A 24448-nucleotide genomic window follows, 5' to 3' on the forward strand; every position below is an offset into this window, starting at 1 on the left:
AGACTAATTGAAAGTATGTCCTTGGCATTTTTAACTTTATGCTCTAAAGACTAAACTAATAGGCTCACTAAATATATAGCATACTATTGAAGAAATAGCAGATGATGAAGTGCTACTGATTGTTAACCCGGGATAGTTGGAAAGCTTATATTCAGCTGTTTACATTCATACTATCTTTATATTTCATCAACAAGACAAAACAAAAATGACCTCAATAAATTGCAATAAATAAGAGATTTAGTTACTTGGCGTTAGAACTTAGAACCAATTATAGATATTCCAGGAGCTTTCAGAATGATAATTAATTCTACAACTATATCAAATGTATTTATCCAATCCTTCAAGTAGCTTTTGATCCAAGGTGATAAACAGTCAAAAATGAGACACAAGAAAAATGTATCTTTTTACAAACAATTAAACTTGGCCTGTACAGGGATCGAACCTGTGACCTTGGCGTTATTAGCACCACGCTCTAACCATCTGAGCTAACAGGCCGTTTTGCACAAAATCCTGGAAGTCCAGCATATGAATATGAAAGTTATAAATATATAATATCAACATGAAGAAACTTATATGACTTTAAAAAAATTACTATACAAAAGAGATTTTCATACTTAGTGTTAGAACTTAGAACCATTAATGTTTTTTCCATGTGCTTTAGCAATAAATAACAATTCATCACCTATATGCAATTGATTCATTTAATCATTCTATCAGCTTCCCCTCAAAGGAAATATAGAGATACACATGATACAGAAGAAAATACATCTATTTTCAACATTAAAGGAGCATCAAGTATTGGCTTGGAGACTAATTGAAAGTATGTCCTTGGCATTTTTAACTTTATGCTCTAAAGACTAAACTAATAGGCTCACTAAATATATAGCATACTATTGAAGAAATAGCAGATGATGAAGTGCTACTGATTGTTAACCCGGGATAGTTGGAAAGCTTATATTCAGCTGTTTACATTCATACTATCTTTATATTTCATCAACAAGACAAAACAAAAATGACCTCAATAAATTGCAATAAATAAGAGATTTAGTTACTTGGCGTTAGAACTTAGAACCAATTATAGATATTACAGGAGCTTTCAGAATGATAATTAATTCTACAACTATACCAAATGTATTAATCCAATCCTTCAAGTAGCTTTTGATCCAAGGTGATAAACAGTCAAAAATGAGACACAAGAAAAATGTATCTTTTTACAAACAATTAAACTTGGCCTGTACAGGGATCGAACCTGTGACCTTGGCGTTATTAGCACCTCGCTCTAACCATCTGAGCTAACAGGCCGTTTTGCACATAATCCTGGAAGTCCAGCATATGAAGAAGTGCTAATGATAGTTAACCCGGGAGATTTGGAAAGCTTAATTTCAGAGGTTTACCATGAAGTTATAAATATACAATATCAACATGAAGAAACTAATATGACTTTAAAAAAATTACAATACAAAAGACATTTTAATACTTAGTGTTAGAACTTAGAACCATTAATGTTTTTCCATGTGTTTTAGCAATAAATAACAATTCATCACCTATATGCAATTGAATCATCTAATCATTCTATCAGCTTCCCCTCAAAGGAAATATAGACATACACATGATACAGAAGAAAATACATCTATTTTCAACATTAAAGGAGCATCAAGTATTGGCTTGGAGACTGATTGAAAGTATGTCCTTGGCATTTTTAACATTATGCTCTAAAGACTAAACTAATAGGCTCAATAAATATATAGCATACTATTGAAGAAATAGCAGATGATGAAGTTCTACCGATTGTTAACCCGGGATAGTTGGAAAGCTTATATTCAGCTGTTTACATTCATACTATCTTTATATTTCATCAACAAGACAAAACAAAAATGACCTCAATGAATTGCAATAAATAAGAGATTTAGTTACTTGGCGTTAGAACTTAGAACCATTAATAGATATTTCAGGAGCTTTCAGAATAATAATTAATTCTACAACTATATCAAATGTATTCATCCAATCCTTCAAGCAGCGTTTGATCCAAGGTGATAAACAGTCAAAAATGAGACACAAGAAAAATGTATCTTTTTACAAATAATTAAACTTGGCCTGTACAGGGATCGAACCTGTGACCTTGGCGTTATTAGCACCACGCTCTAACCATCTGAGCTAACAGGCCATTTTGCACAATTTACTGGAAGTCCAGCATATGAAGAAGTGCTAATGATAGTTAACCCGGGAGATTTGGAAAGCTTAATTTCAGAGGTTTACCATGAAGTTATAAATATATAATATCAACATGAAGAAACTTATATGACTTTAAAAAAATTACAATACAAAAGAGATTTTCATACTTAGTGTTAGAACTTAGAACCATTAATGTTTTTTCCATGTGTTTTAGCAATAAATAACAATTCATCACCTATATGCAATTGATTCATTTAATCATTCTATCAGCTTCCCCTCAAAGGAAATATAGAGATACACATGATACAGAAGAAAATACATCTATTTTCAACATTAAAGGAGCATCAAGTATTGGCTTGGAGACTGATTGAAAGTATGTCCTTGGCATTTTTAACTTTATGCTCTACAGACTAAACTAATAGGCTCAATAAATACATAGCATACTATTGAAGAAATAGCAGATGATGAAGTGCTACCGATTGTTAACCCGGGATAGTTGGAAAGCTTATATTCAGCTGTTTACATTCATACTATCTTTATATTTCATCAACAAGACAAAACAAAAATGACCTCAATAAATTGCAATAAATAAGAGATTTAGTTACTTGGCGTTAGAACTTAGAGTCATTAATAGATATTTCAGGAGCTTTCAGAATAATAATTAATTCTACAACTATATCAAATGTATTCATCCAATCCTTCAAGCAGCGTTTGATCCAAGGTGATAAACAGTCAAAAATGAGACACAAGAAAAATTTATCTTTTTACAAACAATTAAACTTGGCCTGTACAGGGATCGAACCTGTGACCTTGGCGTTATTAGCACCACGCTCTAACCATCTGAGCTAACAGGCCGGTCTGCACAAATTCCTGGAAGTCCAGCATATGAAGAAGTGCTAATGATAGTTAACCCGGGAGATTTGGAAAGCTTAATTTCGGAGGTTTACCATGAAGTTATAAATATATAATATCAACATGAAGAAACTAATATGACTTTAGAAAAATTACAATACAAAAGAGATTTTCATACTTAGTGTTAGAACTTAGAGCCATTAATGTTTTTTCCATGTGTTTTAGCAATAAATAACAACCATCTGAGCTAACAGGCCATTTTGCACAAATACCTGGAAGTCGAGCATATGAAGAAGTGCTAATGATAGTTAACCCGGGAGATTTGGAAAGCTTAATTTCAGAGGTGTACCATGAAGTTATAAATATAAATTATCAACATGAAGAAACTTATATGACTTTAGAAAAATTACAATACAAAAGAGATTTTCATACTTAGTGTTAGAACTTAGAACCATTAATGTTTTTTCCATGTGTTTTAGCAATAAATAACAATTCATCGCCTATATGCAATTGATTCATTTAATCATTCTATCAGCTTCCCCTCAAAGGAAATATAGAGATACACATGACACAGAAGAAAATACATCTATTTTCAACATTAAAGGAGCATCAAGTATTGGCTTGGAGACTGATTGAAAGTATGTCCCTGGCATTTTTAACTTTATGCTCTAAAGACTAAACTAATAGGCTCACTAAATATATAGCATACTATTGAAGAAATAGCAGATGATGAAGTGCTACTGATTGTTAACCCGGGATAGTTGGAAAGCTTATATTCAGCTGTTTACATTCATACTATCTTTATATTTCATCAACAAGACAAAACAAAAATGACCTCAATAAATTGCAATAAATAAGAGATTTAGTTACTTGGCGTTAGAACTTAGAACCAATTATAGATATTCCAGGAGCTTTCAGAATGATAATTAATTCTACAACTATATCAAATGTATTTATTCAATCCTTCAAGTAGCTTTTGATCCAAGGTGATAAACAGTCAAAAATGAGACACAAGAAAAATGTATCTTTTTACAAACAATTAAACTTGGCCTGTACAGGGATCGAACCTGTGACCTTGGCGTTATTAGCACCTCGCTCTAGCCATCTGAGCTAACAGGCCGTTTTGCACATAATCCTGGAAGTCCAGCATATGAAGAAGTGCTAATGATAGTTAACCCGGGAGATTTGGAAAGCTTAATTTCAGAGGTTTACCATGAAGTTATAAATATACAATATCAACATGAAGAAACTAATATGACTTTAAAAAAATTACAATACAAAAGACATTTTCATACTTAGTGTTAGAACTTAGAACCATTAATGTTTTTCCATGTGTTTTAGCAATAAATAACAATTCATCACCTATATGCAATTGAATCATCTAATCATTCTATCAGCTTCCCCTCAAAGGAAATATAGACATACACATGATACAGAAGAAAATACATCTATTTTCAACATTAAAGGAGCATCAAGTATTGGCTTGGAGACTGATTGAAAGTATGTCCTTGGCATTTTTAACATTATGCTCTAAAGACTAAACTAATAGGCTCAATAAATATATAGCATACTATTGAAGAAATAGCAGATGATGAAGTTCTACCGATTGTTAACCCGGGATAGTTGGAAAGCTTATATTCAGCTGTTTACATTCATACTATCTTTATATTTCATCAACAAGACAAAACAAAAATGACCTCAATGAATTGCAATAAATAAGAGATTTAGTTACTTGGCGTTAGAACTTAGAACCATTAATAGATATTTCAGGAGCTTTCAGAATAATAATTAATTCTACAACTATATCAAATGTATTCATCCAATCCTTCAAGCAGCTTTTGATCCAAGGTGATAAACAGTCAAAAATGAGACACAAGAAAAATGTATCTTTTTACAAATAATTAAACTTGGCCTGTACAGGGATCGAACCTGTGACCTTGGCGTTTTTAGCACCACGCTCTAACCATCTGAGCTAACAGGCCATTTTGCTCAATTTACTGGAAGTCCAGCATATGAAGAAGTGCTAATGATAGTTAACCCGGGAGATTTGGAAAGCTTAATTTCAGAGGTTTACCATGAAGTTATAAATATATAATATCAACATGAAGAAACTTATATGACTTTAAAAAAATTACAATACAAAAGAGATTTTCATACTTAGTGTTAGAACTTAGAACCATTAATGTTTTTTCCATGTGTTTTAGCAATAAATAACAATTCATCACCTATATGCAATTGATTCATTTAATCATTCTATCAGCTTCCCCTCAAAGGAAATATAGAGATACACATGATACAGAAGAAAATACATCTATTTTCAACATTAAAGGAGTATCAAGTATTGGCTTGGAGACTGATTGAAAGTATGTCCTTGGCATTTTTAACTTTATGCTCTACAGACTAAACTAATAGGCTCAATAAATACATAGCATACTATTGAAGAAATAGCAGATGATGAAGTGCTACCGATTGTTAACCCGGGATAGTTGGAAAGCTTATATTCAGCTGTTTACATTCATACTATCTTTATATTTCATCAACAAGACAAAACAAAAATGACCTCAATAAATTGCAATAAATAAGAGATTTAGTTACTTGGCGTTAGAACTTAGAACCAATTATAGATATTCCAGGAGCTTTCAGAATGATAATTAATTCTACAACTATATCAAATGTATTTATCCAATCCTTCAAGTAGCTTTTGATCCAAGGTGATAAACAGTCAAAAATGAGACACAAGAAAAATGTATCTTTTTACAAACAATTAAACTTGGCCTGTACAGGGATCGAACCTGTGACCTTGGCGTTATTAGCACCTCGCTCTAACCATCTGAGCTAACAGGCCATTTTGCACATAATCCTGGAAGTCCAGCATATGAAGAAGTGCTAATGATAGTTAACCCGGGAGATTTGGAAAGCTTAATTTCAGAGGTTTACCATGAAGTTATAAATATACAATATCAACATGAAGAAACTAATATGACTTTAAAAAAATTACAATACAAAAGACATTTTCATACTTAGTGTTAGAACTTAGAACCATTAATGTTTTTCCATGTGTTTTAGCAAAAAATAACAATTCATCACCTATATGCAATTGAATCATCTAATCATTCTATCAGCTTCCCCTCAAAGGAAATATAGACATACACATGATACAGAAGAAAATACATCTATTTTCAACATTAAAGGAGCATCAAGTATTGGCTTGGAGACTGATTGAAAGTATGTCCTTGGCATTTTTAACATTATGCTCTAAAGACTAAACTAATAGGCTCAATAAATATATAGCATACTATTGAAGAAATAGCAGATGATAAAGTTCTACCGATTGTTAACCCGGGATAGTTGGAAAGCTTATATTCAGCTGTTTACATTCATACTATCTTTATATTTCATCAACAAGACAAAACAAAAATGACCTCAATGAATTGCAATAAATAAGAGATTTAGTTACTTGGCGTTAGAACTTAGAACCATTAATAGATATTTCAGGAGCTTTCAGAATAATAATTAATTCTACAACTATATCAAATGTATTCATCCAATCCTTCAAGCAGCTTTTGATCCAAGGTGATAAACAGTCAAAAATGAGACACAAGAAAAATGTATCTTTTTACAAATAATTAAACTTGGCCTGTACAGGGATCGAACCTGTGACCTTGGCGTTTTTAGCACCACGCTCTAACCATCTGAGCTAACAGGCCATTTTGCACAATTTACTGGAAGTCCAGCATATGAAGAAGTGCTAATGATAGTTAACCCGGGAGATTTGGAAAGCTTAATTTCAGAGGTTTACCATGAAGTTATAAATATATAATATCAACATGAAGAAACTTATATGACTTTAAAAAAATTACAATACAAAAGAGATTTTCATACTTAGTGTTAGAACTTAGAACCATTAATGTTTTTTCCATGTGTTTTAGCAATAAATAACAATTCATCACCTATATGCAATTGATTCATTTAATCATTCTATCAGCTTCCCCTCAAAGGAAATATAGAGATACACATGATACAGAAGAAAATACATCTATTTTCAACATTAAAGGAGCATCAAGTATTGGCTTGGAGACTGATTGAAAGTATGTCCTTGGCATTTTTAACTTTATGCTCTACAGACTAAACTAATAGGCTCAATAAATACATAGCATACTATTGAAGAAATAGCAGATGATGAAGTGCTACCGATTGTTAACCCGGGATAGTTGGAAAGCTTATATTCAGCTGTTTACATTCATACTATCTTTATATTTCATCAACAAGACAAAACAAAAATGACCTCAATAAATTGCAATAAATAAGAGATTTAGTTACTTGGCGTTAGAACTTAGAGTCATTAATAGATATTTCAGGAGCTTTCAGAATAATAATTAATTCTACAACTATATCAAATGTATTCATCCAATCCTTCAAGCAGCGTTTGATCCAAGGTGATAAACAGTCAAAAATGAGACACAAGAAAAATTTATCTTTTTACAAACAATTAAACTTGGCCTGTACAGGGATCGAACCTGTGACCTTGGCGTTATTAGCACCATGCTCTAACCATCTGAGCTAACAGGCCGGTCTGCACAAATTCCTGGAAGTCCAGCATATGAAGAAGTGCTAATGATAGTTAACCCGGGCGATTTGGAAAGCTTAATTTCGGAGGTTTACCATGAAGTTATAAATATATAATATCAACATGAAGAAACTAATATGACTTTAGAAAAATTACAATACAAAAGAGATTTTCATACTTAGTGTTAGAACTTAGAGCCATTAATGTTTTTTCCATGTGTTTTAGCAATAAATAACAACCATCTGAGCTAACAGGCCATTTTGCACAAATACCTGGAAGTCGAGCATATGAAGAAGTGCTAATGATAGTTAACCCGGGAGATTTGGAAAGCTTAATTTCAGAGGTGTACCATGAAGTTATAAATATAAATTATCAACATGAAGAAACTTATATGACTTTAGAAAAATTACAATACAAAAGAGATTTTCATACTTAGTGTTAGAACTTAGAACCATTAATGTTTTTTCCATGTGTTTTAGCAATAAATAACAATTCATCGCCTATATGCAATTGATTCATTTAATCATTCTATCAGCTTCCCCTCAAAGGAAATATAGAGATACACATGACACAGAAGAAAATACATCTATTTTCAACATTAAAGGAGCATCAAGTATTGGCTTGGAGACTGATTGAAAGTATGTCCCTGGCATTTTTAACTTTATGCTCTAAAGACTAAACTAATAGGCTCACTAAATATATAGCATACTATTGAAGAAATAGCAGATGATGAAGTGCTACTGATTGTTAACCCGGGATAGTTGGAAAGCTTATATTCAGCTGTTTACATTCATACTATCTTTATATTTCATCAACAAGACAAAACAAAAATGACCTCAATAAATTGCAATAAATAAGAGATTTAGTTACTTGGCGTTAGAACTTAGAACCAATTATAGATATTCCAGGAGCTTTCAGAATGATAATTAATTCTACAACTATATCAAATGTATTTATTCAATCCTTCAAGTAGCTTTTGATCCAAGGTGATAAACAGTCAAAAATGAGACACAAGAAAAATGTATCTTTTTACAAACAATTAAACTTGGCCTGTACAGGGATCGAACCTGTGACCTTGGCGTTATTAGCACCTCGCTCTAACCATCTGAGCTAACAGGCCGTTTTGCACATAATCCTGGAAGTCCAGCATATGAAGAAGTGCTAATGATAGTTAACCCGGGAGATTTGGAAAGCTTAATTTCAGAGGTTTACCATGAAGTTATAAATATACAATATCAACATGAAGAAACTAATATGACTTTAAAAAAATTACAATACAAAAGACATTTTCATACTTAGTGTTAGAACTTAGAACCATTAATGTTTTTCCATGTGTTTTAGCAATAAATAACAATTCATCACCTATATGCAATTGAATCATCTAATCATTCTATCAGCTTCCCCTCAAAGGAAATATAGACATACACATGATACAGAAGAAAATACATCTATTTTCAACATTAAAGGAGCATCAAGTATTGGCTTGGAGACTGATTGAAAGTATGTCCTTGGCATTTTTAACATTATGCTCTAAAGACTAAACTAATAGGCTCAATAAATATATAGCATACTATTGAAGAAATAGCAGATGATGAAGTTCTACCGATTGTTAACCCGGGATAGTTGGAAAGCTTATATTCAGCTGTTTACATTCATACTATCTTTATATTTCATCAACAAGACAAAACAAAAATGACCTCAATGAATTGCAATAAATAAGAGATTTAGTTACTTGGCGTTAGAACTTAGAACCATTAATAGATATTTCAGGAGCTTTCAGAATAATAATTAATTCTACAACTATATCAAATGTATTCATCCAATCCTTCAAGCAGCGTTTGATCCAAGGTGATAAACAGTCAAAAATGAGACACAAGAAAAATGTATCTTTTTACAAATAATTAAACTTGGCCTGTACAGGGATCGAACCTGTGACCTTGGCGTTATTAGCACCACGCTCTAACCATCTGAGCTAACAGGCCATATTGCACAATTTACTGGAAGTCCAGCATATGAAGAAGTGCTAATGATAGTTAACCCGGGAGATTTGGAAAGCTTAATTTCAGAGGTTCACCATGAAGTTATAAATATATAATATCAACATGAAGAAACTTATATGACTTTAAAAAAATTACAATACAAAAGAGATTTTCATACTTAGTGTTAGAACTTAGAACCATTAATGTTTTTTCCATGTGTTTTAGCAATAAATAACAATTCATCACCTATATGCAATTGATTCATTTAATCATTCTATCAGCTTCCCCTCAAAGGAAATATAGAGATACACATGATACAGAAGAAAATACATCTATTTTCAACATTAAAGGAGCATCAAGTATTGGCTTGGAGACTGATTGAAAGTATGTCCTTGGCATTTTTAACTTTATGCTCTACAGACTAAACTAATAGGCTCAATAAATACATAGCATACTATTGAAGAAATAGCAGATGATGAAGTGCTACCGATTGTTAACCCGGGATAGTTGGAAAGCTTATATTCAGCTGTTTACATTCATACTATCTTTATATTTCATCAACAAGACAAAACAAAAATGACCTCAATAAATTGCAATAAATAAGAGATTTAGTTACTTGGTGTTAGAACTTAGAGTCATTAATAGATATTTCAGGAGCTTTCAGAATAATAATTAATTCTACAACTATATCAAATGTATTCATCCAATCCTTCAAGCAGCGTTTGATCCAAGGTGATAAACAGTCAAAAATGAGACACAAGAAAAATTTATCTTTTTACAAACAATTAAACTTGGCCTGTACAGGGATCGCACCTGTGACCTTGGCGTTATTAGCACCACGCTCTAACCATCTGAGCTAACAGGCCGGTCTGCACAAATTCCTGGAAGTCCAGCATATGAAGAAGTGCTAATGATAGTTAACCCGGGAGATTTGGAAAGCTTAATTTCGGAGGTTTACCATGAAGTTATAAATATATAATATCAACATGAAGAAACTAATATGACTTTAGAAAAATTACAATACAAAAGAGATTTTCATACTTAGTGTTAGAACTTAGAGCCATTAATGTTTTTTCCATGTGTTTTAGCAATAAATAACAACCATCTGAGCTAACAGGCCATTTTGCACAAATACCTGGAAGTCGAGCATATGAAGAAGTGCTAATGATAGTTAACCCGGGAGATTTGGAAAGCTTAATTTCAGAGGTGTACCATGAAGTTATAAATATAAATTATCAACATGAAGAAACTTATATGACTTTAGAAAAATTACAATACAAAAGAGATTTTCATACTTAGTGTTAGAACTTAGAACCATTAATGTTTCTTCCATGTGTTTTAGCAATAAATAACAATTCATCACCTATATGCAATTGATTCATTTAATCATTCTATCAGCTTCCCCTCAAAGGAAATATAGAGATACACATGATACAGAAGAAAATACATCTATTTTCAACATTACAGGAGCATCAAGTATTGGCTTGGAGACTAATTGAAAGTATGTCCTTGGCATTTTTAACTTTATGCTCTAAAGACTAAACTAATAGGCTCACTAAATATATAGCATACTATTGAAGAAATAGCAGATGATGAAGTGCTACTGATTGTTAACCCGGGATAGTTGGAAAGCCTATATTCAGCTGTTTACATTCATACTATCTTTATATTTCATCAACAAGACAAAACAAAAATGACCTCAATAAATTGCAATAAATAAGAGATTTAGTTACTTGGCGTTAGAACTTAGAACCAATTATAGATATTCCAGGAGCTTTCAGAATGATAATTAATTCTACAACTATATCAAATGTATTTATCCAATCCTTCAAGTAGCTTTTGATCCAAGGTGATAAACAGTCAAAAATGAGACACAAGAAAAATGTATCTTTTTACAAACAATTAAACTTGGCCTGTACAGGGATCGAACCTGTGACCTTGGCGTTATTAGCACCACGCTCTAACCATCTGAGCTAACAGGCCGTTTTGCACAAAATCCTGGAAGTCCAGCATATGAATATGAAAGTTATAAATATATAATATCAACATGAAGAAACTTATATGACTTTAAAAAAATTACTATACAAAAGAGATTTTCATACTTAGTGTTAGAACTTAGAACCATTAATGTTTTTTCCATGTGCTTTAGCAATAAATAACAATTCATCACCTATATGCAATTGATTCATTTAATCATTCTATCAGCTTCCCCTCAAAGGAAATATAGAGATACACATGATACAGAAGAAAATACATCTATTTTCAACATTAAAGGAGCATCAAGTATTGGCTTGGAGACGGATTGAAAGTATGTCCTTGGCATTTTTAACTTTATGCTCTGAAGACTAAACTAATAGGCTCACTAAATATATAGCATACTATTGAAGAAATAGCAGATGATGAAGTGCTACTGATTGTTAACCCGGGATAGTTGGAAAGCTTATATTCAGCTGTTTACATTCATACTATTTTTATATTTCATCAACAAGACAAAACAAAAATGACCTCAATAAATTGCAATAAATAAGAGATTTAGTTACTTGGTGTTAGAACTTAGAACCATTAATAGATATTCCAGGAGCTTTCAGAATAATAATTAATTCTACAACTATATCAAATGTATTCATCCAATCCTTCAAGCATCGTTTGATCCAAGGTGATAAACAGTCAAAAATGAGACACAAGAAACATTTATCTTTTTTCAAACAATTAAACTTGGCCTGTACAGGGATCGAACCTGTGACCTTGGCGTTATTAGCACCACGCTCTAACCATCTGAGCTAACAGGCCGGTCTGCACAAATTCCTGGAAGTCCAGCATATGAAGAAGTGCTAATGATAGTTAACCTGGGAGATTTGGAAAGCTTAATTTCGGAGGTTTACCATGAAGTTATAAATATATAATATCAACATGAAGAAACTAATATGACTTTAGAAAAATTACAATACAAAAGAGATTTTCATACTTAGTGTTAGAACTTAGAGCCATTAATGTTTTTCCATGTGTTTTAGCAATAAATAACAATTCATCACCTATATGCAATTGATTCATCTAATCATTGTGTCAGCTTCCCCTCGAAGGAAATATAGACATACAAATGATACTGAAGAAAATACATCTATTTTCAACATTAAAGGAGCATCAAGTATTGGCTTAGAGACTGATTGAAAGTATGTTCTTGGCATTTTTAACTTTATGCTCTAAAGACTAAACTAATAGGCTCAATAAATATATAGCATACTATTGAAGAAATAGCAGATGATGAAGTGCTACCGATTGTTAACCCGGGATAGTTGGAAAGCCTATATTCAGCTGTTTACATTCATACTATCTTTATATTTCATCAACAAGACAAAACAAAAATGACCTCAATAAATTGCAATAAATAAGAGATTTAGTTACTTGGCGTTAGAACTTAGAACCATTAACAGACATTCCAGGAGCTTTCAGAATAATAATTAATTCTACAACTATATCAAATGTATTCATCCAATCCTTCAAGCAGCATTTGATCCAAGGTGATAAACAGTCAAAAATGAGACACAAGAAAAATTAATCTTTTTACAAACAATTAAACTTGGCCTGTACAGGGATCGAACCTGTGACCTTGGCGTTATTAGCACCATGCTCTAACCATCTGAGCTAACAGGCCATTTTGCACAAGCTCCTGGAAGTGCAGCATATGAAGAAGTGCTAATGATAGTTAACCCGGGAGATTTGGAAAGCTTAATTTCAGAGGTGTACCATGAAGTTATAAATATAAATTATCAACATGAAGAAACTAATATGACTTTAGAAAAATTACAATACAAAAGAGATTTTCATACTTAGTGTTAGAACTTAGAACCATTAATGTTTTTTCCATGTGTTTTAGCAATAAATAACAATTCATCACCTATATGCAATTGATTCATCTAATCATTCTATCAGCTTCCCCTCAAAGGAAATATAGACATACACATTATACAGAAGAAAATACATCTATTTTCAACATTAAAGGAGCATCAAGTATTGGCTTGGAGACTGATTGAAAGTATGTCCTTGGCATTTTTAACTTTATGCTCTACAGACTAAACTAATAGGCTCAATAAATACATAGCATACTATTGCAGAAATAGCATATGATGAAGTTCTACCGATTGTTAACCCAGGATAGTTGGAAAGCTTATATTCAGCTGTTTACATTCATACTATCTTTATATTTCATCAACAAGACAAAACAAAAATGACCTCAATAAATTGCAATAAATAAGAGATTTAGTTACTTGGCGTTAGAACTTAGAACCATTGATAGATATTTCAGGAGCTTTCAGAATAATAATTAATTCTACAACTATATCAAATGTATTCATCCAATCCTTCAAGCAGCGTTTGATCCAAGGTGATAAACAGTCAAAAATAAGACACAAGAAAAAATTATCTTTTTACTAACAATTAAACTTGGCCTGTACAGGGATCGAACCTGTGACCTTGGCGTTATTAGCACCACGCTCTAACCATCTGAGCTAACAGGCCATTTTGCACAAATTACTGGAAGTCCAGCATATGAAGAAGTGCTAATGATAGTTAACCCGGGAGATTTGGAAAGCTTAATTTCAGAGGTTTACCATGAAGTTATAAATATATAATATAAACATGAAGAAACTTATATGACTTTAAAAAAACTTACAATACAAAAGATATTTTCATACTTAGTGTTAGAACTTAGAACCATTAATGTTTTTTCCATGTGTTTTAGCAATAAATAACAATTCATCACCTATAAGCAATTGATTCATTTAATCATTCTATCAGCTTCCCCTCAAAGGAAATATAGAGATACACAAGATACAGAAGAAAATACATCTATTTTCAACATTAAAGGAGCATCAAGTATTGGCTTGGAGACGGATTGAAAGTATGTCCTTGTTTTTTTTAACTTTATGCTCTGAAGACTAAACTAATAGGCTCACTAAATATATGGCATACTATTGAAGAAATAGCAGATGATGAAGTGCTACTGATTGTTAACCCGGGATAGTTGGAAAGCTTATATTCAGCTGTTTACATTCATACTATTTTTATATTTCATCAACAAGACAAAACAAAAATGACCTCAATAAATTGCAATAAATAAGAGATTTAGTAACTTGGTGTTAGAACTTAGAACCATTAATAGATATTCCAGGAGCTTTCAGAATAATAATTAATTCTACAACTATATCAAATGTATTCATCCAATCCTTCAAGCATCGTTTGATCCAAGGTGATAAACAGTCAAAAAAGAGACACAAGAAAAATTAATCTTTTTTCAAACAATTAAACTTGGCCTGTACAGGGATCGAACCTGTGACCTTGGCATTATTAGCACCACACTCTAACCATCTGAGCTAACAGGCCGGTCTGCACAAATCCCTGGAAGTCCAGCATATGAAGAAGTGCTAATGATAGTTAACCCGGGAGATTTGAAAGCTTAATTTCGGAGGTTTACCATGAAGTTATAAATATATAATATCAACATGAAGAAACTAATATGACTTTAGAAAAATTACAATACAAAAGAGATTTTCATACTTAGTGTTAGAACTTAGAGCCATTAATGTTTTTTCCATGTGTTTTAGCAATAAATAACAATTCATCGCCTATATGCAATTGATTCATCTAATCATTGTGTCAGCTTCCCCCCCGAAGGAAATATAGACATACAAATGATACTGAAGAAAATACATCTATTTTCAACATTAAAGGAGCATCAAGTATTGGCTTAGAGACTGATTGAAAGTATGTTCTTGGCATTGTTAACTTTATGCTCTAAAGACTAAACTAATAGGCTCAATAAATATATAGCATACTATTGAAGAAATAGCAGATGATGAAGTGCTACCGATTGTTAACCCGGGATAGTTGGAAAGCTTATATTCAGCTGTTTACATTCATACTATATTTATATTTCATCAACAAGACAAAACAGAAATGACCTCAATAAATTGCAATAAATAAGAGATTTAGTTACTTGGCGTTAGAACTTAGAACCATTAATAGATATTTCAGGAGCTTTCAGAATAATAATTAATTCTACAACTATATCAAATGTATTCATCCAATCCTTCAAGCAGCGTTTGATCCAAGGTGATAAACAGTCAAAGATGAGACACAAGAAACATTTATCTTTTTTCAAACAATTAAACTTGGCCTGTACAGGGATCGAACCTGTGACCTTGGCGTTATTAGCACCATGCTCTAACCATCTGAGCTAACAGGCCATTTTGCACAAATTCCTAGAAGTCCAGCATATGAAGAAGTGCTAATGATAGTTAACCAGGAAGATTTGGAAAGCTTAACTTCAGAGGTTTACCATGAAGTTATAAATATATAATATCAACATGAAGAAACTTATATGACTTTAAAAAAATTACAATACAAAAGAGATTTTCATACTTAGTGTTAGAACTTAGAACCATTAATGTTTTTTCCATGTGTTTTAGCAATAAATAACAATTCATCACCTATATGCAATTGATTCATTTAATCATTCTATCAGCTTCCCCTCAAAGGAAATATAGAGATACACATGATACAGAAGAAAATACATCTATTTTCAACATTAAAGTAGCATCAAGTATTGGCTTGGAGACGGATTGAAAGTATGTCCTTGGCATTTTTAACTTTATGCTCTGAAGACTAAACTAATAGGCTCACTAAATATATAGCATACTATTGAAGAAATAGCAGATGATGAAGTGCTACTGATTGTTAACCCGGGATAGTTGGAAAGCTTATATTCAGCTGTTTACATTCATACTATTTTTATATTTCATCAACAAGACAAAACAAAAATGACCTCAATAAATTGCAATAAATAAGAGATTTAGTTACTTGGTATTAGAACTTAGAACCATTAATAGATATTCCAGGAGCTTTCAGAATAATAATTAATTCTACAACTATATCAAATGTATTCATCCAATCCTTCAAGCATCGTTTGATCCAAGGTGATAAACAGTCAAAAATGAGACACAAGAAAAATTAATCTTTTTTCAAACAATTAAACTTGGCCTGGACAGGGATCGAACCTGTGACCTTGGCGTTATTAGCACCACGCTCTAACCATCTGAGCTAACAGGCCAGTCTGCACAAATTCCTGGAAGTCCAGCATATGAAGAAGTGCTAATGATAGTTAACCCGGGAGATTTGGAAAGCTTAATTTCGGAGGTTTACCATGAAGTTATAAATATATAATATCAACATGAAGAAACTAATATGACTTTAGAAAAATTACAATACAAAAGAGATTTTCATACTTAGTGTTAGAACTTAGAGCCATTAATGTTTTTTCCATGTGTTTTAGCAATAAATAACAATTCATCACCTATATGCAATTGATTCATTTAATCATTCTATCAGCTTCCCCTCAAAGGAAATATAGAGATACACATGATACAGAAGAAAATACATCTATTTTCAACATTAAAGGAGCATCAAGTATTGGCTTAGAGACTGATGGAAAGGGGCGACCACTCGGTCCCCCCGCACGTATGGCAGAGTACCACGATCCCCCCGGGAAGCCATCTTGGGCGGGAGGCGTGTCTCGGCTGGTATGCCCGAAGCGGCGCAGCCGGGGCGCGCTTTCTCCCGCCCTAGAGTGGGCTGGCCTAGACACTGACGCGGCTGGCCACGCCCTCGGGGCAGGCAGGGGCGGGTTTACGCCCGCCCTGAAGACGGATAAAAGGGGACGCAAAACCGGAAGGCATCCTCTTGTTCCTGTGCTCTGAAGCAGCACCTCCTCGCTGCACGTGAGCTCGAGACGGAACGAAGAGCCAATTTTGAGCGTTGTAATCCTTCTTTTTGTCTTACAGATATTCTGTCGGAGAAATGCCCAAGAAAGGCGGAAAGAGAATGACGACTGAACAGATGCTTCGGGTCCTCATGAAGGAGATGACCGAGCTGAAGAAGCGGGTGGCGGAGAGAGAGGGGGAAGGGGGGCCGGAACGTCCTTCGGCGGGAGCAGCCCCAGGAGGGAGAGCCAAGAGGTCAAGGAGGGGGCCAGCTGGGGGAGACGTCCCGGTTCCCCGTACCCCGCTTGAAGCGCCAACCCCAGTACCCGTGGAGGGGAATCCGATTCCTGTGGTGGTCACCCCGGTGTCCAATGAGGATATGCCGCCCGAGCTGGCAGCACAACTTGCAGCGTGGTTGGGCGAAGGTATTGAGGGCGCCACGGCTGTCGACGCGCAGGCGTTGATGAAGCAACTGCGTGAGAAACGGGAGGCAGCCAAGGTGTCCGCGCCGGCTGCAGTAGTTGACGAGCCACAAGGGACGATTACGACCGCAGAGGCAGCGTCCGGTGCAGGTAAGCGGCCATTGCCGATTGTGAGGGATGAGTCAGCACCCTCTCGTAGAGAAAGGTTGGGTCAACATGTGCCTTTGGCAATTAAAGAGAAGATTTGGGCGGGGGAATATGTGAACATCTTCTCGTTGCTTGTTGATCATTATGAGGTGGAGCATGTTAAGGGCCAGAAAGACCTCATGCATCCGAGTGTTTGGCGCGCGAAAATGGCCGCCTTTAAAGTGAATGAGAATATTGGCAATTGGGGCAAAGCTTGGGGTATTTTTACGTCGATCTTAGGGGAACGTAGGCCCGAGTTACTTTCCGAGTTGCCGACCTATCAGTCGCGAATCATGGGGTACTCGACATCACACCAGGGTAACCATTGGTTCTGCTACGATAATCTTTTTAGAAAGGCTAAAGAGCATAATAAAAACTTAACCTGGGATTGTTACGATTCTTTGACATGGGATAAAATGAAGGAGACAGGTATGTTGAAAATGCCATTGGTAGGGGGTAATGTTGGCGAATCCTCCCGGCAATATGCGGGGACGCCCTTTCGATCAGGTACGGGTACCGACGATCACTCGAGACCTGCCAGCAATACAGGGAAAAGGGGGTTCTGCTGGAATTTCAACAGAGGTAAATGTACTAGGCCCCAGGGATCGTGTAAATTTAGACATGAATGTAGTGGGTGCGGGTCGTCCCATCCTGAGTCCACGTGCAGAGCCAAAACGGGTGATAACGGGGGTAGAGGAGGCGCCAAACAGGTCTAACATAGTCCGAGGGGCGCCTTTACCTACCCCGATTGATACCTTGGTGATGATTCCCTGGCTCAGTGAATACCCGGATCGTACTTCTGCTGGGGTGCTGCGGAACGGGTTCTCGTATGGTTTCCGCATCCCAGTAGGGGACTTTCAGGGTGTGGAGAAGTGTAAAAATCAACTTTCGGTCCTACAGCATACGACCGTGGTACAGGAGAAAATCCGGAAAGAGGTTACTCGAGGTCGGGTTGCCGGCCCGTTTAGTGTACCCCCGGTGCAGAGTTTGGTTTGTTCTCCTTTAGGGGTGGTCCCCAAGAAGGACCCGGGTGAGTTCCGACTGATTCATAATTTATCAGCTCCACGTGGTCTTTCTGTAAACGATGCAATAGACCCAGAATTGTGTTCGGTGCGGTACGCATCTTTCGATGAGGCCGTAGCCATTTTGAATCGCCTGGGGCCCGGGGCGCTGATGGCGAAGTCGGATATCGAGTCAGCGTTCCGGTTGCTCCCGGTACACCCAGACGATCAGCCTCTCCTAGGTTTCACGTTTCAGGGTCATTATTACATGGATAGGTGTATGCCGATGGGGTGCTCTATATCTTGTGCCTATTTCGAGAAATTCAGTAGTTTTCTACAATGGGTCTTCACAAAGAGGACGGGTTTCCAACATGTAATGCATTACCTTGATGACTTTTGAAGTGAAGAAGTCGAGATCCAGGAGTTGGTAAAGGTGAGTTTATTCAACAGGTAAAGCAGTACAAGTATTCACCATCCTGCCTCAGCAACCGCCAGGATCAGAATGGAGAATATGGAACCATAGAGGTAAGAGAGAACATGGAATACATGCTGGCATAACACTCCAAACAGAGATAACATTGAGATGATAGGCACAACATATCTCCTCCCCTTAAAGGAAACAAAAAACAAAAAACAAAAAAAAAAACAGTAAAATAAAAAGAGAAAAATTAATATCTGACAAATCCATCAAATTTCTTAGGAACTCGAAGAGTCCTTCCATGGGAGGTGCGACTCAAACTAGAGGACATTCCTTGTGCAGACTGAGGAGCAGAAAGAAACTCCTTGGAACAGGTGGGAGTAACAGGGAAAGAGTCTGGGACGTGACATGTGCCCTGAGAAGGACCTGAAACAACTTGGGAATCCTTGAGGAGAGGATCACCCTTCAAGGACACATCTCTGGAAGATTGCTCAACCACTTTCTCATCAGGAACCTGCTTCTTGGCATACAAGGCAATCCTGCGAAAATTCCAATTTTGCCCATTCTCTAGCACAACATGCCATTTGTGTACTTCCTTGACCCTCACGGGATCGGAAAACTTATTCATGCCAAACTCCCTACGCCCTAACTTGATTTTAACCAAGTCGCCCACTTCAACTCTACCCACCTTTCCAGGAACCACCTTAGAAGCAACATTACCTTCCCACAGCCACTGCGGAACCAGCTTAGTTCTGGGAGTCCTCCCACGCATGCACTCAAACGGAACCAAATCAGTCACTCCATGGGCTGTGGTATTGTAAGACCACACCATATCTTCTACCGCCCTGCGTACATCCTTCTGTCCTTGTACAGACAACTGTATGGTACCCTTAATCAAACGGTTCATTCGTTCCACCAATCCATTGCCCTGGGGGTTGTAAAGGGAAGTGCAAACGTGTTGAATGCCATGATTGATTAAGAAAGAATGCATAGAGGACGAAGTGAGTTGGGTGCCATTATCAGTAACGAGGATTTTCGGAAAGCTCTCCTTAAGGAAAAGGGATCTCAACTGTTTTATGACAGCATCTGTGGTGATATTCCTCATAAACTCTACACACAACCACCTAGAGGATACATCAACAAGAACTAAAGCAAACCTACAATCAGCAGGTAAGGAGTCCATGGGACCAATGAAATCCAAACATAACTTATCCCAAGGCAAAACGCAAGAGCTGACAATGGAACCCTGCGGAGGAGAGGAGATCTTCAATCTCTTTTCACTCTCCTTACACAGAAGACAAGATTCAACCCACCTACGCACATCATCGTCAACTCCAGGCCACCAAAAGTCTTTTTTAACCCTTTTAAGAGTCATGTTTTGCCCGAGATGTCCTTCATGCGCTAAACAAAAGATTTTCCTCCTAAGAGAGGATGGCGGGACAAACCTCTCACCACGTAACACCAGATCATCAGAAGCACCCAAACTCAGCTCTTCTTGTAGTTTGACAAATGAACGCAGAGAAGGTTTAACATTCCCTTCCCTTCTCCATCCAAAACGTATAGCATCAACCAACTCAGCAAAATCAGCATCTTCTAGGACAGCCTGATGCCACTCTTCTCTAGAGATAGAATGGAATTCAGAAGAGCAAGCATCCTCAAAGGCAGCAATTAAACAGACACTCTCATCCTCCAAATCCACACCAACATCCTCTGAAACAACAGGGAGACGTGACAAGCAATCCGCTTGTGTATTCCTCCAACCGGAAATATGCTCTAATCTGTAAGTGTAGTCTTGTAACTTGGCAGCAAACTTCATTAGGCGGGGAGAACCATTATTGGCTCCGCCCGGTGACAGGATTTTGAGAAGGGGTTTGTGGTCAGTTCTTAGACAAAATACCATACCCCATAGGTAGATACGAAAGTGCGAAACGCCCCAAACAGCAGCTAGGGCCTCACGCTCGATGACAGCGTAGTTGCGCTCAGAGGAATTGAGGCAGCGAGAAGCAAACGCCACAGTTTTCTCACTTCCTCCAGACCTCTGAGACAACACCGCGCCAATACCGTATGCACTTGCATCAACTGTAACGTAAGTATCCCTACCAGGTTCAAAGGTTGTCAAAATGCCAGCATTAATGATATCACTTTTAACCAGTTCAAAAGCTTGCGACTGTAAAGTTCCCCACTCGAAGTGCACACCTTTCCTAAGTAACATTCGTAACGGTTCAGTCTTATGTGAAAAACTAGGGACAAATTTGGAGTAGTACTCCACTAAACCAAGAAACGATTTGAGTTGGTCTTTGTCAGTGGGAATAGGAGCACATCTGATAGCTTTTAGGAGATCTTCCTTTGGCTTAATACCATTCTGAGAAATAGTGTACCCCAGATAGTCGATTTCAGTTAACAAACACTGACATTTGTCTTTTCTCAAAGTAAGACCAGCAGTAGAAAGAATTTGTAAAACTTTCGACAAATTAGCATTGTGCTCAAGCTCATCTATACCAGTAATTAAGATGTCATCTTGGAAGAAGTGGATATGCTTTAAGTCTTTGAAAAGAGAATGCATCATGCGTTGAAAAACGCTTGCCGCAGAGGCAAGGCCAAAAGGCAACCTTTTAAATTGAAACACCCCTTCAATGGTAACAAAGGCAGTAAACTTTTTGGAGTCAGGGTGTAATACAACTTGATGGTAGGCGGACCGTAGGTCCAGTTTACTAAAGAATTTAACCTTGTCCATTAGTAAGACCATTTCAGAAATGTTGGGCAAAGGAAATTTGTCGACAATAATGTTCTGGTTAAGAGAACGAAGGTCAACACAAAAGCGGAGCTTACCGTCCTTTTTCTGTGTGACTACAACTGGCGAAAGCCACTCAGAAGCTTCCACCGGTTCAATTATGTCCTGCTTTTGCATGTCGTCAAGCATTTCCTTTACCTCCTTCCTAACAGCAATGGGAATTCTTCTTAAAGCATGTCTAACAGGGGAAGCATTTTCCTTAACCTTGATTTCATGTAAGTAACCTTTCAATTTGCCCAATGTAGGACGGAAAACATCAGAGAATTTAGAAAGGACATTTTCAACATTGTAAAAATCATCAACAGCAAGTACCACATCATCAGACCTTGGGTCAAGAATAATATGTAAGTCGTACTGTTGTAACCACCCAAGAATTGCTGGGCCTTCTTCGGAAATGAAAACCTTGCCTGAAGCAGATCTGTCTTTAAATTGAAAAGAAGTATCCATGACTCCCTTCAATTTAATTACCTTCCCTGTATAACCTTTCGGCATGAAATCACTGTGTAGAAGTGGTACAGATGGCCAATGTTCCTTATACATACTAAAAGGTATAATGGAAAACATCGAGCCTGGATCAACCATAAGGGTAACAGAAACATCGTTGAGAATAAAAGAAGCTCTTGGCTTCTGCAAGACAAAATGAGCATTGTCAACATCAGTATCACCATCCACACATAAGAACAATTCTTGAGAAGAAGCATCATCTTCAACAAAACTAACTCTATTAAATGCAGGAGATTTGCACACTTTGCTGATGTGACCCCGCTTACCACATTTACGGCAATTTTTGTCTCGGGCAAAACAACCTTGAAAATCAGCAGCATGAGACATATCCCCACAACGAAAACATCCCACAAATTTCACCTTCCCACCAGGATTATTATAAACAGACCTAGATTTGGGAAGAAAAGTTTTAGGTTTAGTGTTAAATTTATCAACATTAGGTGGTTCTTTATCAGCTTTGGAGACAACGTTGACAGTCTCTTCCTTCTTTAACTCAAGAAGACGCATCTCGTCCATGCATTTGTCAGATTCCTCGACGACTTTTGCGATTGTGATGGCTTCCAGTAATGTAGGGTTTTTAGCTGCCCATAGTTTTTGCTGCATGCGCTTGTTTTTGCATTGTACTATAAGTTGATCACGAATCATCTGATCCGCCATAGCTCCAAAGTCACATTTCAGGGATAATTCTCGTAATCGAGCAACCATTTGATCAACCGTTTCTTTGCCCTTTTGCGGAACAGTATAGAATTTGTGCCTTTGCATGACGATATTAATTTGTTTTCCAAAGTATTTTTCTAATCTTAATTTTGCCTCATTGTAGGGGTTATCAATAGGCTCACCATCATCATTTAAGAGTTCTGGTAGAAATTTGAAGACATGTTGTCCTGCCTTGCCTAAGGAATTCAATAATATAGCTTTCTTCCTGGTCGCAGGAAATCTAAGGCCATCTATGGCCTCCAGATAATTTTCGAAGAATCCTAGCCATTCTTCCCATTCCGTGGTGGGAATCTCCCCTTCAATAAGAAAAGCCGGTGGTGGAGAAATTGTATGGTTGGCAGTGGTAGCCATGTAATTTGTATTTTTGCAAGTTTATAATTTTAAAATTTCGCGGATTAAAGCTGAGGCAGGTGAAGAGAAACGTAATGTAAAGTATCTTGCTTGTATTGGATTAGGCAAACTGTATTAAAGCAGTATTTGATAGAAAAAAATTGTTTTGCCGGTTGAAATTGAACGTGGTTGGCAAAACGGCAATGTAAATGAAGGGGTTTTATGCGTGGTTGGCAAAAGCTCTCAAAATGGCCGCCAGACGCAGTGCGCGATGACGTCAGCGCGCATGGAGCGTCAGACACAAGTAGCGTCTCCTGGCAACTGAGAGAAACAAAGGAGAGTTCTCGCGCTAGCACGGAGAAATGGCGCTTGGAACGTTGGAATCACTCGCGCTGTCTTGCGCTGTGTGCTCGAGCGCACAGGGACGCGGAGAACGGCCCAAACAACCCAAAAAGAAAGAGACAGTACCTCGGGTTGCCGCTTTTCAGGAGCACAGGAGCGGAAAGCGCCGTGAGGGAACAGCGCCAAGCGAGAGTCCACAGGAAGCGCCAACCTGAAGAGAGGAACGAAGTGTAGGAAAACAGCTCTCCAGGAACACCAGAGACTCCTCAAAGACGTGGTAGACCGGAGCGTCGCCAAAATGAAGTGAAGAAGTCGAGATCCAGGAGTTGGTAAAGGTGAGTTTATTCAACAGGTAAAGCAGTACAAGTATTCACCATCCTGCCTCAGCAACCGCCAGGATCAGAATGGAGAAT

The 24448-nt window shown here is 36.5% G+C and overlaps 12 non-coding genes across 12 annotated transcripts; all 12 read right to left on the reverse strand.

The window, feature by feature from the left end:
* Positions 1–421: 421 nt before the first annotated feature.
* TRNAI-AAU (transfer RNA isoleucine (anticodon AAU)) lies at positions 422–495 on the reverse strand. The gene has a single exon. It is a non-coding gene; the product is annotated as a tRNA-Ile (tRNA).
* Positions 496–2090: 1595 nt separating this feature from the next.
* Positions 2091–2164, reverse strand: TRNAI-AAU (transfer RNA isoleucine (anticodon AAU)). The gene has a single exon. It is a non-coding gene; the product is annotated as a tRNA-Ile (tRNA).
* A 789-nt stretch (positions 2165–2953) lies between these two features.
* On the reverse strand, positions 2954–3027 carry TRNAI-AAU (transfer RNA isoleucine (anticodon AAU)). Its single transcript has one exon. It is a non-coding gene; the product is annotated as a tRNA-Ile (tRNA).
* Positions 3028–4932: 1905 nt separating this feature from the next.
* On the reverse strand, positions 4933–5006 carry TRNAF-AAA (transfer RNA phenylalanine (anticodon AAA)). Its single transcript has one exon. It is a non-coding gene; the product is annotated as a tRNA-Phe (tRNA).
* Positions 5007–6657: 1651 nt separating this feature from the next.
* On the reverse strand, positions 6658–6731 carry TRNAF-AAA (transfer RNA phenylalanine (anticodon AAA)). Its single transcript has one exon. It is a non-coding gene; the product is annotated as a tRNA-Phe (tRNA).
* A 789-nt stretch (positions 6732–7520) lies between these two features.
* On the reverse strand, positions 7521–7594 carry TRNAI-AAU (transfer RNA isoleucine (anticodon AAU)). Its single transcript has one exon. It is a non-coding gene; the product is annotated as a tRNA-Ile (tRNA).
* Positions 7595–9499: 1905 nt separating this feature from the next.
* TRNAI-AAU (transfer RNA isoleucine (anticodon AAU)) lies at positions 9500–9573 on the reverse strand. The gene has a single exon. It is a non-coding gene; the product is annotated as a tRNA-Ile (tRNA).
* Positions 9574–11479: 1906 nt separating this feature from the next.
* On the reverse strand, positions 11480–11553 carry TRNAI-AAU (transfer RNA isoleucine (anticodon AAU)). Its single transcript has one exon. It is a non-coding gene; the product is annotated as a tRNA-Ile (tRNA).
* Positions 11554–12286: 733 nt separating this feature from the next.
* Positions 12287–12360, reverse strand: TRNAI-AAU (transfer RNA isoleucine (anticodon AAU)). Its single transcript has one exon. It is a non-coding gene; the product is annotated as a tRNA-Ile (tRNA).
* A 788-nt stretch (positions 12361–13148) lies between these two features.
* TRNAI-AAU (transfer RNA isoleucine (anticodon AAU)) lies at positions 13149–13222 on the reverse strand. Its single transcript has one exon. It is a non-coding gene; the product is annotated as a tRNA-Ile (tRNA).
* A 789-nt stretch (positions 13223–14011) lies between these two features.
* TRNAI-AAU (transfer RNA isoleucine (anticodon AAU)) lies at positions 14012–14085 on the reverse strand. Its single transcript has one exon. It is a non-coding gene; the product is annotated as a tRNA-Ile (tRNA).
* Positions 14086–15738: 1653 nt separating this feature from the next.
* TRNAI-AAU (transfer RNA isoleucine (anticodon AAU)) lies at positions 15739–15812 on the reverse strand. Its single transcript has one exon. It is a non-coding gene; the product is annotated as a tRNA-Ile (tRNA).
* Positions 15813–24448: the final 8636 nt, after the last annotated feature.

The sequence above is a fragment of the Lissotriton vulgaris genome, chromosome 4_1 (assembly GCF_964263255.1).
Source record: "Lissotriton vulgaris chromosome 4_1, aLisVul1.2, whole genome shotgun sequence".
Lineage (NCBI taxonomy): Eukaryota > Metazoa > Chordata > Amphibia > Caudata > Salamandridae > Lissotriton > Lissotriton vulgaris.